Below are 18,488 nucleotides of genomic sequence, written 5' to 3' on the forward strand. Positions count from 1 at the left end.
ATCAACGATAAAAAACCAACTGACTCTTTTTGGAGAAAATAGGGTAAATTAACCGTTAGTGGACCAGTTAGTGCTTGAGTAGTTTTCTTCCACGAATTATTTTAAACTGGTAACGCTAAAAAGCACGCAACCGATGGCACTTACAATACGAGTAACTTTCGATTAAGCCTAAAAAATACCAATTTAAGCTGTAAATCTCTATATTTTACACATTTTTTAAACAGATTGGAATGTCCGCTTCCATTAAAAGGACCATGTGGTTTACAGTAGGATAGCGACCGGGTCCGTTATAGGAATTCTAGTGTATTTTGCATGAAATGGGTCCCTTAATGGTGACATTTCGTATTGTTAACCATAAAATGGACCCTAGCTTGTTGAAAATGTCGATTTTATGGCATTAATCATTAAATTCAGTTAATATTTTATAATTTGAACTGTGTAGTATGTTTAGTACTTTCTGTTTCATGTCATAAGAAGCACAAGCTGATAAACGCCAAAACTATACCCGAGGTCTGTTATAGGTAAAAGGTCCACTATAGGTTAACTTACCCTAGTCACCTTCTATCAAACCAGTGACGAAAAATATTTTGACCGTACTTTCTCTTGATAAGTCGGTTAGTCGACCGTCAATGATCAAAACCTGCATAATTTAGTCAATTTCGCGCGTAGTATGGTTAATGACTAAGAAAAATAATTTATGGTCGGACAATTTTTTGCCTGCGATTTATTTTAGTAAATATGTATATTTTTAGTATGGGGTGATAACCCTTGCAATACATATATACTTTTTTAGAATGCGGGTGACGGCTTGAAGTCGAAAATCTACAGGGGTTAGATAAAATGAACGGAACAGGCAATATTTTGATGAAATTCAAACGGCCATAACTTCCACAAAATTGGACATTTTTAGATGAAACTAATTGCATTCGGCGGGGAAATCTTTATAGTTTTTCTAAAATATTTCAAAATTCGCAATAGTCAGCGGACTCTGGAGATATTCCGGGCTATCTGAGGGTATGTCATAAACTGATTTTTTTAATCGCTTGTATCTTTTTCTGTCATGGAAATTTATTCATATTCATATTTTATCCCAAAACTAGATTTCATTTCCAGTCGATTGGTAAAATAAGAACGGAAATCCGACCAGAAACAACCAAATTACGGCCATTTTTGTAAAATCACTACTAGTAACATCTATTGCTCTCGCCAGTTTATGACATGACACAAACCATGTCAATATGAACATCAAACGTTAAGGTTTTATGAGCCATTGACACTGGAAGCATTCCCAGGTCCGCAGCGTGCCGTGCCCTGTAGCATGTTCCAGGTACCCCGGCGGAAGTAGTCGTTTCAGGGAATATTCAAAATCATGTCAATATGGTTGTCAAACTTCAGGATTTTCAACCATCCTAAATTTTTGAAGTTTGACATCCATATTGGAATGGTTTTGGTCATGTTTTAAAATGGTCATAAAGGTAAGACATTACTGGCAACATTTCCAGAACTGATTTCACTAAAATGGCCATATTTTGGTTGTTTCTCGTCGGATTTCCATTCTTTTTCGACTGAAAGTGAAATCTAGTTTTGGGATAAAATATGAAAACTAATAAATTTCCGTGACTGAAAAAGATACAGGCAATTAAAAATATCAGTTTTTGACATACCCCCAGGCAACTCAGAATTGAGCTTGCTGACGTTTATCGTACACACACATCGACGTGCGATTTGTTGTTGCTGTTGTTAGATTTTACATTGATTTTACACGTTTGTTTTTGTTTTCCCCCAGTTATACCCCGGTAAAAAACATACGTTTGAGTGATAAACGATAAGTTTTTGTAGCCTTTTGCACTGGGCTTAGCAAGCTCTATATCTCCGGTTTCGCACTGACTATTGCGAATTTTGAAATATTTTAGGAAAACTAGAAAAATTTCCCCGTCGAATACAATTGGTTTCATCTAAAAATGTTCAATTTTGTAAAAGTTATGGCCGTTTGAATTACATCAAAATTTTGCCTGTCCCGATCATTTTGTCTAACCCCTGTATGTTAGACGCTATTTTGAAATCCAAGATGGCGGACTATTGTGTAGCATTTTGCATGAACCCCTTGCAATATATACTTTTTTGGAATACGGGTGACGGCTAGAAGTCCAAAATCGATGTCAGACGCCATTTTGAAATTCAAGATGGCGGACTATTATTTAGCATTTTGCATAAAACCCCTTGCAATATATCGAGTAGTTAAGTCGAGCAGTTCGAGTCAAACAGTTCAGTCGAGTAGTCTACTCGAGCAATCCAGTCAAGCAGTCCAATCGAAAATTCCAATCGAGCATTCAAGTCGAGTCAATCATAGTTTTTCACTTCTAGCCGTCACTCGCTTTATAACAAAGCATACATTGCAAGGGTTTTCTTACAAAATGCTAAACAATAGTCCGCCTACTTGGATTTCAAAATGGCGTCTAACATCGATTTTCGACTTCTAGCCGTCAGTCGCATTCCAAAAAAGCATATATTGCAAGGATTTTCATGCAAAATGCTAAATAATAGTTCGCCAGCTTGAATTTCAAAACGGCGTCTAACATCGATTTTCGACTTCTAGCCGTCACCCGCATTTTAGAAAAGTATACCTATATTGGAAGGGTTTTTACGCAAAATGTTAAATAATAGTCCGCCATCTTGGATTTTAGAATGGCGTCTAACATTGATTTTCGGCTTCTAGCCGATAACCGCATTCTAGAAGTGTATATTGCAAGGGTTTTCATGCAAAATGCTAAATAATAGTCCGCCATCTTGGATTTCAAAATGGCGTCTAATGTTGATTTTTGACGTAGGACTACGTCTTACGGCAAGTTTTGAAATAGGGTGTCATTCCAAAAAATCGAAAAATGCGAGCGTCACGAAAAATGAAAGGTTTTGAGCGCTAATAGCTCAGCGGTTTTCCGATCGATTTTCAATATTCTTACACTAATCGATCGGAAAATCTTCTAAGAATTGACCCAAATGAAGAAAAGTATGGGTTCTTGACGTTGAACTATTGAAAAATTGAAAATAATGAACCTATCTTTTACCAGAATTCTCGCTTCGTGATTGGTTGAAAGATTCTTTGCGATGATCTAAACCTATACCAATTTGATATCTGTGCTTGGAAAGTAAGCCAAAACAAGTGACCAAGTTTCCTCATTTCAACAAGATTTCTTAACACCGCAGGTAAACCTAGACCATTTTGATGTCCTTGCTTGGGAAGTATGCCAGAAAGAGTGATAAAGCCCCCTCGTACCAACAGATTTCTTACGAACGCGATTAAGCCTAGTCCAATTTGATGTCTGTGTTAGGGAAGTGTGCCAGAAAAAATGACACAAGTTCGTTGTCCCAACAGATCGCAAATTGTTTACTGCGAGACGAATAAACCTCGGCGAATTTGATATCTGTGTTGGAAAAATGTGCTACAGCTGTAGTGTTCGGTTATAATACGACTCTGTATGAAGGTGAAATTAGTCATAATCGATGCTGCCAATTTCAAAAGCAGTTTTTTTGTTTGAAACAAAAATTCGGTTTATGAAAATATATTCGCTGTGTTCAGATTGGCAAAAAGAATGCAGTATATACATTTTTATAAACACAATCCCGCTTTTGGGCCGAAAAGCTGCTTCCGAAATTGGGCTTTCCGACGAAAAGTCAATGACTGCTAGTTTCCCGTGAATACGCATGCTTACCGTTTCATTAGAAGTGTATTGAAAAGATGTGCTGTTGATAAAATAGGATTGAATTGGTAAAATCCCTTCAACGTGGGGAACCATGGGTAATAAAAACAATCTTTAATTTCAGTAAGGTAGCAGGAAAGCAATAGTTTGTGTTCTTGATTTTGTTAAATTGTTTTCAAATGCACAATCTTTTGAGAATTGAACGTATGCAATGTTACTACTTTGATAAATGTTACATACAACGCATGTAGCATGTATATATGTTGCATATAGCATTTATATATGTTGCATATAGCATGTATACATGAAGAATCGAATGATTACAAGCATGAATACATGCTACTATCACTACAAAGAGACTTACGTAGTCCTGCGTCACCTATATATGCGGTCGTGTCTTGTACACAACCCCTCTGATTTTTAACTCTGACAATTTTCCCATGCCAAAAATGTGTTTATTGTATAGGATTTCACACAAAATTCCCAAAATAACTTAAATTATAAACCGCCACACGGTGCTCCCCCAGACCGTTATTATCAAAAAAAAAAAATGTTTCATGAAATCGGAACTCGCCAGTCGATTCGTGAGGTTGTACTGCATCTCTGGAAATTTGCAATGAGTGTTTCGTCGTTTTGACATTGGTTTTAGAACTTACGGCATTTAAAAGGGCGTAACTCAAATTTCCACCGTAGGAGGATTTTGAAAATTTTACCAGAGATGCAGTACAACCTCACGAAACGACTGTTGAGGTCCGATTTCTTGGAGCATTTTTTGATAATAACGGTCTGGGGGAGCACAGTGCGCCATCTTGCATATCAAAACAGCGTCAAACGTCCCATTTTGATCAAATGGTAAAATGGCATCAAACAATCCATCCACCCATCCATCTAATAGAATCCCCGGTTCCAAAACATCAAATTGGAAACATTTTACCGTCTTCCAAATAAATAATCGGGCCTTTTTGACGTAGGACTACGTCTTACTTTAATAGGGTGCCATGCTAGAAAAGCAAAGATGACCGTGACACGAAAAAGATGTCGAAAGTGACCTAGTTAGCTTCGTATCAGTCTGGGGCGTCCTTTGTTTATGCTTTCTTACTCCCTCCAGAATATTAAACTTGTGCTGGGCGAGTGAAGAACAGTAGCCCCGGAAGCTGCTGGAAGTCCGTCTTGAAGTAAGACTCATCATCCATGATGAGACAGTGAGGTTTCGTCAGCATCTGGGTGTACAGTTTCCGGGCCCGTGACTTTTTCATCTTATTTTTCCGTTCGCCACGATTTGGAGCCTTCTGCGCTTTGTACATATGCAGGATCTCTGAACGAAAGGCTTGCTTGGACAGATTCAACGTTTTGGCCACAATTCTGACCGAGGTATTGGGATTCCGCTTAAACGCTTTCACGACACGCTTGTGATTCTGACCACTAATAGAACATCCATTCTGACTGTCACTGTTGACTGCACGATTCCGGGTTGTTTTCCGATGTCCCGATAAGAGAGTTGAGGATTTTCCAAGTGTTTGCGCAAAATCAATTCGCGACGTTGTTTTTCGAGTGACACAATTTTTTCCAATTTTCAAACAACTGACAGCGATAAAAATACAGCAGTGTTAACAACACACTCTAAACTAGTTCTACCCAAATTTTTATAATTAATAATTTAAATATTTTTAGATACCCAATGCGTAATTTTCTACAGCGTTTTTTCCTTGATGCAACTTTACGTGGGACATCCTTTATTTGCAAGGAAATTGACGAATGTGAACCAGTGGCAGTGGGAAATAATAATCCAGACTATTTATTTATTTATTCAACCATAAGTTTTGCGTCCAATGACAAATATTTTATGTTTTGAGCAAGATCTTTAAACCAGTTAACATTCGTTTCAAGCCAGTTACCTAAAGTTGACTAGGGCTACAAGGCACACAAACATTTTCAAAATGCGATACCGTCGTCAATCACCAGTGCGATTGTGGCCTGATGAAACTCTTAGTGGCACTGCAAACTATAAGAAACGAATAAAATCGATACAGAACATGGGCATTTAGGAAATCTAATTTTGTCTTTTTGTATCAAATATATAGGAATGTTTCAGAACATTTATTACAATACAGTAAATTAAAAATTTGCGTAACAAACATTTGCAAGATGTCAAGCTTTTTCGAATCGAACGTAAGCCCTTCGTTCGTACCCATAGGCATTGACTTTCACGCTTTTTTCAAACATCCCCTCTGTGGCAATATCTGATTTATTTTGATGAGGTTATAGTAATTCCTCCAATGAGAACGGTAATAGAAATCACCTTGATGGAATCTACCTAACATATGGGAATTGATTAAATTACTTCCAACATGGAAAAGCTTGTTTACTCTTTTTCAAGCGCACGTTTTTCTGCAGAATCATCTGATTCTGATCACGTTTGAGAACCAAACTGCTTTTCAATTATCCAATGTTGTTCCATTTCATCAGAACATGTTTTGCCCTGATATATTTCTTTTTATATAAATTTTTAAATATTTTTTATTTTTCCATTCTTTGCAGGTAGCGCATTTTTTCTATACAACCGGCCCATTTAGATAGTTGAGTATGGCGGATGTGGTACGCACGATCCCATGGTCATGTAGCGCCGACAAAAAAACAGAAATGCGAAATGGTGAATTCGTGGAATGGTGTAATTACCATAATGACCAACAAACCGACAACAACCAGTGAGTGCGTCATCGAATGTTTCCACGAATGACCAGGTCGTAAGTTCAATGCATTGCCGTCGTGCATTGCTACATTTTGAAGTAATTGTCATCATACATACCTGTAGCAATTTAAAATTCAATCGTGCACTCAACGTTTCCCCTTGTAAGAATTATATTTAGGTATGGTATTTTTGAACTTTTACGAATGTGGCTTTTTCATTTCTCGTGAAATCGCAAAACCGAAGCCTAAATGGTTTTTGTGCGTTTTTATTTACAATTATGTTTTTATACAATTTGTACATATAATATTATCAAAAAAAAATTCATTATAATACTGCAATAATTACACAAACTTGATTTGATTTCACAAAAAGAAACAAATACTTATGCAAAATCAAAGTCTAATATAAGACATATTTAATCACAATAAATATGCATCAATGAGTATTTCGTAAAAATACCTAGTCGAATTTGACAAATCGCACTAAATATTTATAAACTGCATATTTTAAAATTTCTAAATGCATCCATCTCCATCGAGCGTGCAGCAAATCTGTTTTATTGCTTATCGAAAATAAAATGTCACCAATTTTAGGCTGCAAAATTTCGGCGCTGCATGCTGTTGCAATGCAACCCGCTTGCAACAGTCTCGGCGGCATGCATGCATTTCATTAGCGTCAAATCTACGCCAAACGAATTAAAGGGGGACATATCTGTTAAAAGAAAAGCTGCGCACACAACAATTTGGCACAGATTAACAAACAACGTTTGTCTCTCCTACTGGTGTGCAGCTCGACAGCTTCGGAAAGTTCCCGTAAGGTGCAACCGTTTAGCCATAAATCATCGGGAAACGTCAACCCGTCGATGCCGTTTTGGGGGGAGTGCATTGCCCCAGCCAATGGGTTTCTTGTCATCATCGTGCTGGTTTGGACACGCGCTTATGACTTATCACACCGCGATAGAAATTTTTTTGTTGGGTTTGTTTTGCTAAATACCTGCATGTATAGACGACACGCTGTCAAGCCATTTGTTGCCTCCCCGAAAAATGTGAAACGTTAGAGATATAGAAGCTGCCTGTGCTCGAGCTCCAGCCAGCCGGTCAACTGTGCTATGTTCGGTTTCAAGGTGAACTGTCCTATTGAGTTGTATAATCAGACTTAGAGCGATCGACCTGCCGCTGGCTGGCATCAGTCAGGACTGCAACGGATAGTATTCATATAAATATTAAGCACAACGACGACGACGACGCAGGTAACACTAATCGCTTTATGTATGCCTCATTTTGCAAATCCCAATGCAACCGATTTCGCGAAACTTTGCGGCGACTATGTCTTCGTAACGTTCTGTATTCGGAAAGGTTATTCTTCTGTAGCTATCACAACGAGATTTGGAAATTGCATTTTTGTCTACTAAAGTTCAGTGGCAATCGATGTGTCGACTGTCAGTGGCTGCGCTTTGCTTGCAAATGAGATGTCAAATTGGTCAGCAGGTCGTCTGGCCGACTGTTCGGAGGTGTTAGATAATCAGAAACGCCGATTTCATCTGAAAACATTGGTTTGTTTCGGTACTTCTGAATGTGGGTTAACGATAAGCAATTTCTCTCTGGTGCCCAAACATGTGTCAATTTGATTGCTTGGTTTTTAGAAGGCTACTGCTCTATGTTGGTACGGAACCTTGGGGGATAGTCGTTGACCGATACCGTGTGGTGCGTTGTCTTAAGCTGGTGTCAAAATACAGACATATGAATATTTAAGTGAGCATGGAATTGAATTCGGCTTAACCTGCTGATAGTTCACAGTTATTGGTGGCCAACAAAGAATTTCACGTATTAACCTTGGATAGCTAACCTTTATCCATTCGACACGAATACGAAAAATTCCAAAAATGCGAATATTCGAGAATGACAATCGACTTATTGTCTAGACTTTTTTCAAATGGATAATATGGACAGGGGAATGGATGTCTCCAACAGCAGCCATGGTGTGTTGAAGACACAAATTGTAATAATCGCCAAGAATGTTCGAAGAAATGTTTGATAGCTGTATTCAAGTGTGAGGTGTTTCCTAGTACTATTGTAATACTAGTACTATTTTACATAAATTTAGTATTATTTTTGTATTGCTATAATCTTGATTCCAGATTTTTTTTATTTTAACTTCAAGAATTTTCGCTTGAGTTCAAATCACAACTTTCATTTGCTGTCTAATTTAGACTTGCACAATATGTAAAAGGTCAGTAAAATCGAAATACCAAATCTTATTGGCAGTAGCTTATTTCCATACCGTGACACTTGCACTCTGATACATGAACCATGTAGAAATATTTTTCTAGATAGATGTGAGATGAGTAAAATCTATTGAAAATATTTCCAACTAGACATTTAATCAACGCTTAGGTGATTGTATGTAACCGTTTCTGTGATTTAGCATTTTTCTGTTAACGGATTGAAGGAAGATTGCATTACAAACCCACAGATGATAATTAAACATATCCCAGATAACACACAACCGTAATAGAAAGTTCACATTAAAACGTTTCCATGTCAATTTCACATTGGAATTGTATAAAGATTAGAGTATGTCAAACCGAAGTGAACAATAGGTTCTTTTGCAGTCGTGCGTGCCTTCATATACAATTCATGACTGTGAATTATAAAGCAGTATAGACGATTGCAATATTAAGTTATATCTTAATCATATATTCAGGAGTATTTAGTTGCATGCTATAAAAACTACGCAAAATAGAATTACAAATAGCTGACAAAATTTTCGCACGTATGTCGCCTCCACTTTGGTACATATGTGTTCTTATATAGCGTGAAATATAACTTTTTCGTTTGGATGTGATTTCATAAATCTCAGTTGCAAACGAGATATACAAACCAAATGGTTTACTGGAATGGATCATTATCGATTGCTGGATTTACCTTCCAAGTTACCAAGTACCAAGTACCAAGTACCAAGTACCTACCAAGTAAAAATTTAAGTTTTATTATACTTTTTAAATCGTTTTCAACACCAAGCATCTAAACTGCTAGCAAAATTTAGAAATCTTCAAAATCTTTTGACAGTAGCTTTAAAACCATTATATGGCCAAGTGGCGCCATCTTCAGAAGGATTTTATAAGTAAAACTGGTTGTGTTAAAAAAGCTAAACCAGTTAGTCACCTTTGTTAACTTGAAACTATAATGCCGTAAGAAAGAATGTTAAAAGCTGTCAGATCATCTTGATCGATTTGGTTCTTAGCGACCATAATAAAATATCTGAAAGGATAAAAAATAAATTTTCAGTGGTTTCCGTAGTTGTGCAGCATATGCGCATTAAATTTTATCGTTCTTATTAGAATGATAGGTGGCTAAAATCAACGCACCATCAAAATTTAGCAATTTTTGAAAACCACTTGTTTAAGGTGAAATTAGTCGTCATCGATTTTGCAAATTGCAGTTTTTGTGTTTGAAACAAAATTTCTGTTCATGAAAATATATTCGCTATATTCAGTTTGGCAAGAAGAATGCAGTAAATATATTTCTTTAAACAGAACCCCGCTTTTGGGCCAAAAACTGCTTCCGAAATTGGGCTCTCCGACGAAAAGTTAATGACTGCTAATTTCCCGTTAAACAAAATCAGGGAATCAAAAATCACGAAGGCACAAGAGCCAAGGATATTGTCCCTACTTTAAAATGTTGCGACAATGTATGATGAAAGTTTGTCACTATTGTATGAAATATAGGTATCAGTATCTTTGGCTCGAGCAGCATGGAAGATAGGACAAAGACGTAGTTATCGTAGCTGTTTATCGCGGATACAGATATTTCATGACAACTATGTTGTTGCCTGCGAAAAAGACACACTGCTGTATGCAATACGTATTGTACGCCACAAAAGCAATCCTAGCGGCAGTGTTTGGTAGTTACCAAGGTAACGTTGGTAACTTTTGTACGCCAGACTTTAGGTCAAAGCAAGCTAGTCTTTTTCTTAAGGTTTTTACTGTTTGTCTATTTTGTTCAAGTTGCTGATAAAGTATTATCTTTAACCAGCCGACTGGCGACAAAGACATATTTTATTGTATACCTGCAGCACCAACAACAAGCGCTTGTAAGAGCGAGTGTGTATCAAAATATATTCTCATCGAAAGTTCTCCTGCTTGCTGGTGTGAAGGGACATTTGTCCTTGTTTGTTATCGTGATACATTCTGGTTGCTACGTATAGCCAGCGTATTGCGTTTTTTTTATAGCCAGAGAATAACTGGTGTATCGCTCTTCGTTTTTGTCGGTTATTTCTGCGTATGATATTTTGATTCCCTGAACAAAATAAATTTTCTACAATTGCTAATCTCAATTTCAAACACATTCATTCAATTTACTTTCTGTGACATAAAACCGATTGATAATTCTTTTTTTGATGCAATACCTTTAATGAATTTTCGTTTGCCAAAATCATTCAACAAAAAAACTAGGATATTTCTTTATTTATTTATTTAATACGTGACGTAAAACAAGTCTTACTAGTGTCATTAAGTCTAATCTAATCTCACACTAACGCAGCCAATTCTTGCAAGCATCCTGGAAAATGACGATTACTTGAATTAATCATTTTTCTTTTCAATGACCAGGCCACCTGCGCAGCATATAACGCAGAGAGAATTCCAAGGAATCAAGTGGAATCAGAAATAATACCTAATTCCAGTAAACTTCTTGAAATCAAGAGGAAGGAAGAAAGCGTGGACCTCCCGTACCAAACGCTTCCCATATAGATAATGATTTATTTACAAACGTTGATAGTATCTTTCTTATTAAAGGTTAAATGATACTCCGGACCCTCGAGGATGAACTAATGTCATTTAGACCAGAAGTCTGTCTGCAATTTGCTAAGGATGTAGTGCCTTATTTCGTTATGTGAAAATAGATTAATCTAAGTGATAGTTTAAAATAATATAACACTTGAAAATAAAGTCGTGTGGTTCAATGGTTGCCTAAAACTACAGTTGTCAGATTGGGAACAGAAAACCATACGATCCCGCACCTCCTACCTTGGCTACTCAAATATACAAAGTATTTCCAGGTATGCTCTTGTGAAGGCGCTAGATAGGGGCTTGGGATGGCTAGAGCTATGTTGGGCGCTTTTTCCTAGTTGCCTTCCCCATTTCATACCGAAGTCTTATTTGTATTATTAATGGATAAAACAATTTTCTAATACTGTGCATTATTATAGTTCCAGAAACTAGTCACTTTTCATATAACTACGAATTTTCAAAACAATTTTTTGCAGTTATTTATTTATAAATATGATCCTTTTCGTTTGAGACTGAATCAACGAGAATATCGAAAATGGTTAACGTTCCGAAGCAGCGTCGCACCTACTGCAAAAAGTGCAAGGTCCACCGCGTCCACAAGGTGACGCAGTACAAGAAATCGAAGGAACGACAGGCTTCGCAAGGTCGTCGCCGTTACGATCGTAAACAGAAAGGTTTCGGTGGTCAAACCAAACCCATTCAGAAAGAAGCCCAAGACAACCAAGAAAATTGTCCTGCGTAGTAGTACACTTCGGTAAAGGCGATCGTAGTAATATTACTACGTAGAGTTGATTGAGACGGCTTCCATTAAGGCGGTCTCTATTAGAGTTCTTATGGAGGCAATTGCTGTTATCCACTTTTTGTCGTATTGTTCATTTCATCACATTTCACATGACTGACGTTCTCTATTGAATATTGCGCTTTTGTGCTTAAAATATGGTGGCCCAACCCAAAAGGTTGGTTTAGAGGTTTAAAAAGGTGTGGCAGATGAACACATTTGATGGTATTAGTAGCGAAAAATAAGAAACCGACGTCAAACTACAAAAACAAACCGCGTCGGACAATGGGGTTTGTTTTTGGAGTTTGACGTCACGCTTCATCGTGATTGGTCGATTTACGATTCCACCCACACCATGATGAAATTTCTTCATTGCACTAACACCACTTAATCAACATTGCCATTGCCATATCACATTGGGCCCAACCATGACTATAGACATCACCCGATCCTTCTAAACGATTTCCATTTTGATGTACAAAAGCTTAGATTATTGAAGAACATAGATACGTCAGTCTTCGCATATTCAATCGTCAGTAACTCCTGACGGCAAGAGGGGTTACTTACCCGGCATAGTGTTCGTAAAGCGTTCTCATAGGCACATGTTTGACAATACCATCTGTCTCTAACTTTCCTGGAAAAGGAGAAGCCGATACAAGGGCTATGAAAGTCTAGTACACCGTACCACCAGTAGATAGTGCTGACGGCATACTTTTTACTCACGTATGAGGAAATCAAAGACTTTAATAATCTTAGATAAAAGCATCATTTCTACCGTAGCGCCAACTACATGTCAAATGAAGCCACTATTCGTCAATAAATATCGAAAATTGGCATCTTGAAGAATTTTATTGGGGTTTAACGGGTGGCAACTAAAATTTTGGAATTTATTTCTCTAACTGTCAAAAAAAAAGATAAAGATACTTGAAGAATATTAAAGATACATTGTTAATTGTTAAAAAAAATAATGAATATTTGAAAACAGTCCGTAGTCGGCTGTTCGGCAAAGGTTCCGTTTAATGTAGGAACAGGAGTGTTGTACGGCCGTCAAGTCAAGTCTACTTTGTGAATGCATCTCTTAATTCTACCAATTAACTGTTTGCATTTCCAGTTATTTGTGTACACCAAAGAGCTCAAAATCCCGAAGAAATCTTCGATTGGACGACACTGAAGTAGATTAGTCGGGTTGTGGTTTTTAGGCACAAATGGGATCGAATGGATATTCAGGAACGATTGTGTTCTTTTGGCGTAATGCGATGATGCTTTATCCAGCGAAAAAACGTATTGTCCATCTGCATGATGTTTTTTCTAGAAACGGGATCAAAATTTTCTTCAACTATTCGTTCTGGTATACATCTTGATTGATAATCACCATAGAACTTGAACCATGGCTTAGAAATACCTCTCTCGTAAAAGACAATGTACAGCATCACTTTCTGTTCAAACTTAAGATTAAACTTGTAACTTTATGTTCGGAGATGCAGTAGAATTATCCATGGAATAGTATCGATCATTTCCGGGAATATGCGTCTACGAAAGAGGGAAGTAACTTTCGTCGTCCAAAACAGAGCATTTTCCGGAATAAATTTTTATCAACCAGCGGCATTGGGATTTCAGCATCGAAAACTGTTCCTCAGTGTATTCCGGGGCACTTGTCTTGTTTCGGCACTTTATTCCGACTGTTTTCAATGTTTCATAGATGTCTGGTGAGAACAGTTGAACTTTTTTACGGCATCCCATTGGCTCACAGAATCCTTGTTGTAGAAGGCACGAGAAAGAGAACGAAGTCCTTCTGTGTCCATAGTTTTGGCTGGGCTTCCTCTACCTTGCTTGCGAGTAGTGGTTGCCCAGCTAGCATTTTCATATGTATAAAAAAGGTACAGATCAGCATTACGTGCAGATATACATGCTAAATAAATCGTATTTCATGCGCAAAATTGGCATATCCGTACTATTTTGGAGGCGATATACGATATTTATTACGAATAATTTTGAGCGTTACGACTATATAAGTATTCATGTACGATAATATCCGATTAAGCGCGAGTCGCTCCGTACTACTCAGCGATTTTGTGCTGAAAATCGTATATATGTCAGTCATTATCATTATATACGACAGAAAATCAACTTGATCCCACTTTCTCCAGCTTTAGTTACGATTTCGAGTTTGTTAAGAGATATTTATGATAGTTTTCGTACATTGATATACGAGTTGGTGCTAGCTGGGTGGGGATCTTAGGATATGGTAAATAGGCGAAGCCGCAAGATTTTCACTTTTAAAATGTTGTACCGTATACTTTTTGCCGAGATCCTTGTGCTATTTTATTTTTTCGGCTGTCAGTCTTATTAAATCAGAATTTGCAATTCGTAGAAGTGTACAACACGCTCGCGAAATGCTTCTTGTTTTGACGCCATTTTGAACAAAACTTGGCTAGTATAACAAAACAAAAATACTGGCAGAAAGAGTAGAGAGAGAGAGATAACATATACACCCTCATTTCTCTCTGAGCTTGTTTGTTGTTGTGCATAGTGACCACGAAAAAAATCCAAAATTTTAGTTGCCACCCGTTATTCGTTTGTTCTGATTCCACTACTTTAACTTTGAAAATGTATGCTTATCTCTTGCCAATCGACATGATCAATATACTATAGGAAGGCAGCAACACTGAACACTACACTCGCACAAACTGAATCAATAAATACTTCGTTTGAACACTACCAATTTCTAGAAAAATGGAGCGAACGAATGAAAACAAGTAACCAGCAACCACAGACAAACAGACATAACACTCGTTTTCCATTCTTCGTACCGATTAAACCGTCATTTCAAATTTGGGCTTAGTTGGGAATGTCTCCGTTTTGGTCAAAGTGGCGCTTTTTGACGAAAGAAGGGGAATTCTCCATAAAAAATACTTACCACTTCGAGGGACACCCATGTTGCTATTTGATATTTGGGAATGTCGATCATAGATGGTGCTAGTGTTCAGGCTAAATGTGAGGTACGATAATTTTTGTTGATTTTTCTTTCAAGAGTTATGTCTGTTTGTCTGTGCGGCAACCGTGCTCCCAGGCGTCACTCATCAAAAATTAGTACATAATGAAGACAAAAATATAAAAAATCTTTATCACGCACTTGTTGCAATATTTGGCCTACTTTTTTTAATTTTAATTGATTACACGAAAAGAAATCTGATTCCGATAGGGTAGATGCGCCATTAGTCGCGCCACTAAGCACAATATAACTTCATTTTTCTTGTTTACTGAGGTATATGCTTCAATTGATGCTTGTGGGATATAAATTTATCAAATACAAGGTATTTGCCACAGGGCAAGACAATTGCTTTCGTTGTACGAGAAGCTTTATAAAGAAAAAAATGAATTTTCCGATTCAATTATATTGTACCAACAGTTGCGCTAATGTTTCCTTAATTAAGTTTGGTGTTCCTTTAATTGTGTTATTCCATATACATTGCTAGGTTGCTAAGTGAAAAAACATCGTAGCAAAACTATAGAACTGAGCGCCTTTAGTTGTGCGCTCCAACTGCGTGAATAGTTGCGTTAGATTTTAGAAAATTGACATTTTAGCAAATAATGCTTTAATTTTAAATGGTGTTTTCATATAACATAAGCTAGAAACCTGAAGTCATGAGTCATTTTGCTCATTTTGGAGATTAGATTTCTACCCGTGAAGTAAAAGCATTTGGGCACAGAGAATAGACATCCAAGCAAAAGGTCCTCACTTAGATAAAACTTATGTCAAATTAGTTGAGAAACTATAGTGATGGTGTCGTTAAAGACGCATTAAATTCTACAATAAACTTACAACAGCTAACTTCTGGTGCTAGTGACACGCTCAAGTCCATATATACTAGCGCCCGAGGAGCCAAAGGTTGTCAGTATCAAAAGAATCATTCAGTTAGGAAACTATAGTGGTGGTAACGCTAGTATATTAGTTGTTTTTAATTTGAAATTTTATCCAAGATTTATTTTTTAATATAATTTAATAATTTTAATAGTAAAATATGTGTGCAATTCACGACGGACCATTAACAAAAAAGATGTTCGCTGTAGACAGGATTCGAACCTGTGCGGGTAGAACCCAATGGATTTCAAGTCCATCTCCTTAACCGCTCGGACACCACAGCACGATGTGTTGTCGTTTTCAAACAGTGTATGGGTTTGTACTGTGCGCTCAAGAAGCGTGTACGTGATGATTAACCTTTTTTCAGGGGTGCGGGCTGTTGGACGCGAGTGCGGTTTGCGACGATTAACTACGTCACATCACAGTTATTATATTTGATGGTAGATATATTCTTTGTAATCATATTTCAGAAATATCTGGAAACGTTTAAAATAAGTCTTTAAAACATAGCAATGTGCTACAATTGAGATACTTCGGACTCACAGAAAAGTTATTTGTTCGGAAAAGTTAAACGAATATCAGCTCTCATGCAACGCTTTAACGATAATTTTTTTCATTTAGGTACTTTTCTGACCTTTTAATTTCATTGATTGTTCAGGCGTTCGCTCCAACACGTGTGTTTTCCTGTTATTCTTATTTTATTCTATTCTTGTTACAGTTTTCTGTAAGTGTTTGCTTAAATTTTTGTTTTACAGCTTTTCTTTTTTTGCATTTTGCTTCAACTCTTGGCTAATTTTGTATTCATAGCATTTAAAAATTAACATAATTTCATTCCTATTCAATTATTAGACCTTGAAAAGAAAGAGACCAATCAAACATTTACAGCAACACTTTGATTAGAATAATTTAACGTATGCAAGGAAATTGAAAGTCATTAGGTTAGGGAAGTCGTATCATCTAGAATTCTATTTCATGGCTCCAACCTCAAAACAGAAGGCTGAGGACGTTCTTTATTGTGTTGCACTTTAGGTATGCCAGTGATTAGTACTGATTTTATTAATTTAATAAGCAGCAGTGAAAGTGCAAATTTTGCCTCCAATTTCTCGATGCGTTTGGAATCATTGTACGGCTGACTGTGGACATCCAAAAGGGATGTAGGGGCGTTAAGATCGACTTATATTAATTGGATTAACCATCGGCGTTCGACAACGGAATGAAATGGAACGTCACTATTGTATGTTTTGTAGAAAATCTGACACCTTCAAATGAATCTGAAATCCTAATAATCTTTCCAATGCCAAAGACATTGATTCATTAATATCGGAACTAGGCAATGAAACTAAATTCCTTTTTGATAAATATCGCCTGCACCGCCGGCTTAGTTCAACCAGTGGTACACAAAAAATTAAATGGCTGACAGCTAGTAAAAGAAAACAAACTTTATGGATTGTATTATAGTGATCCATATCGCTGATCATTTTTTAGCTTTCGGTGAGCGTATGCATGTGTTTAAGCTTCCGTATTTGTGCAACCTCTAGACTAGATGAAAGCAAGTAGAAATTATTAATGGCCCCTTACACATATGTGTGCTACCGGTGGCATTCATTGGTGCGGTGGGTGATGCATGAAAACATCATCACGAACAACCTTTACTATCTCCTAGTGTGCACAAACCAAGCCCGCCCGACTTTCATCATGCACGACAAGCGTCGTCGACAAAGAGCTTAACGACTCCGGCTGGGCTGAGCTGAGGCTGCTGCGGTTTGGAAACACGTTTTTCATCACGGCATCGGCGGTGAGAGCCAGCGCAGCGCAGCGGTCGGCTTTCTGTAACCTTGACATCGCGAAGGGGTACACAAGGAATCGCCCGATCCATGATCGCGCAGTGGTTTCTTATGCTAGCAACAGCAACAGCTGGTCAGATCTATACATAGTAAATAAGTCCAAACATGGTTGGATGTAATCAGCAGCATAGTAAAGCCCGAAGATGTGGTCAGCTGTTTGCTCCTGCAACTCCTACGCTCACACGCCGTGGTATATCACGGTGTCCCCAAAAGCAATCGATTAAATTTGCCTGTAAGAAAAATAACCCGAGGACAAGCGGCAATCGGTAATTGTGTGTCTGTAAGAGCACGTGGTCGCCGGTTTTTAAATAGATGGGCGAGGCTTTGAACTGGTTTCGCTGTCCGTTATTGTTTCGGTTTACCGTTCGGTTGGCATTTGCCAACAAAAACAACCAATATTCAATCGAATTCGATCGAGATCTTGGATGTACGTTGAAACGCAAGAGAAGACGAGGGCATGATCTACCAGTGATGAATAAACAAATTGAGGATAATTGTGGTCGATGTGCAAACGTTACCCGAAACGAATGGGCGCGAGAAGATTGTAATCGACGCCATCATTGTCTAGTCCTCTGATTGAGAGATTGCGCAGAATTTATTCAAAATTAGGCACGTGGTCACATCGCGAAGAAAAACATTCAAAAGAATCGTGAATGCGAATGCAAAATCGGACGGTCAAGTTATGCAGCATTTTAATGAAAGGGAAAAAAAGTATGCAAAATTTGATTTGTACCTCTTCTTGGGTGAGGTAAGGTATAATTAAAACCAAACCAAACCAAACCAAAACCAAAGATTGTTATTTCACATTTTGGCATTTGATCATTTCTT

At 37.5% G+C, this 18,488-nt stretch overlaps 1 protein-coding gene and 1 non-coding gene across 2 annotated transcripts in view; one reads left to right on the forward strand and one right to left on the reverse strand.

The window, feature by feature from the left end:
• The window catches only part of LOC128740656 (fibrinogen alpha chain), a 254,538-nt gene that overhangs the window by 22,195 nt on the left and 213,855 nt on the right, over nt 1-18,488 (forward strand). The gene's annotated exons all lie outside the window — the stretch shown is intronic.
• On the reverse strand, nt 16,018-16,099 carry Trnas-uga (transfer RNA serine (anticodon UGA)). Its single transcript has one exon. It is a non-coding gene; the product is annotated as a tRNA-Ser (tRNA).

This window comes from Sabethes cyaneus, chromosome 3, assembly GCF_943734655.1.
Source record: "Sabethes cyaneus chromosome 3, idSabCyanKW18_F2, whole genome shotgun sequence".
NCBI lineage: Eukaryota > Metazoa > Arthropoda > Insecta > Diptera > Culicidae > Sabethes > Sabethes cyaneus.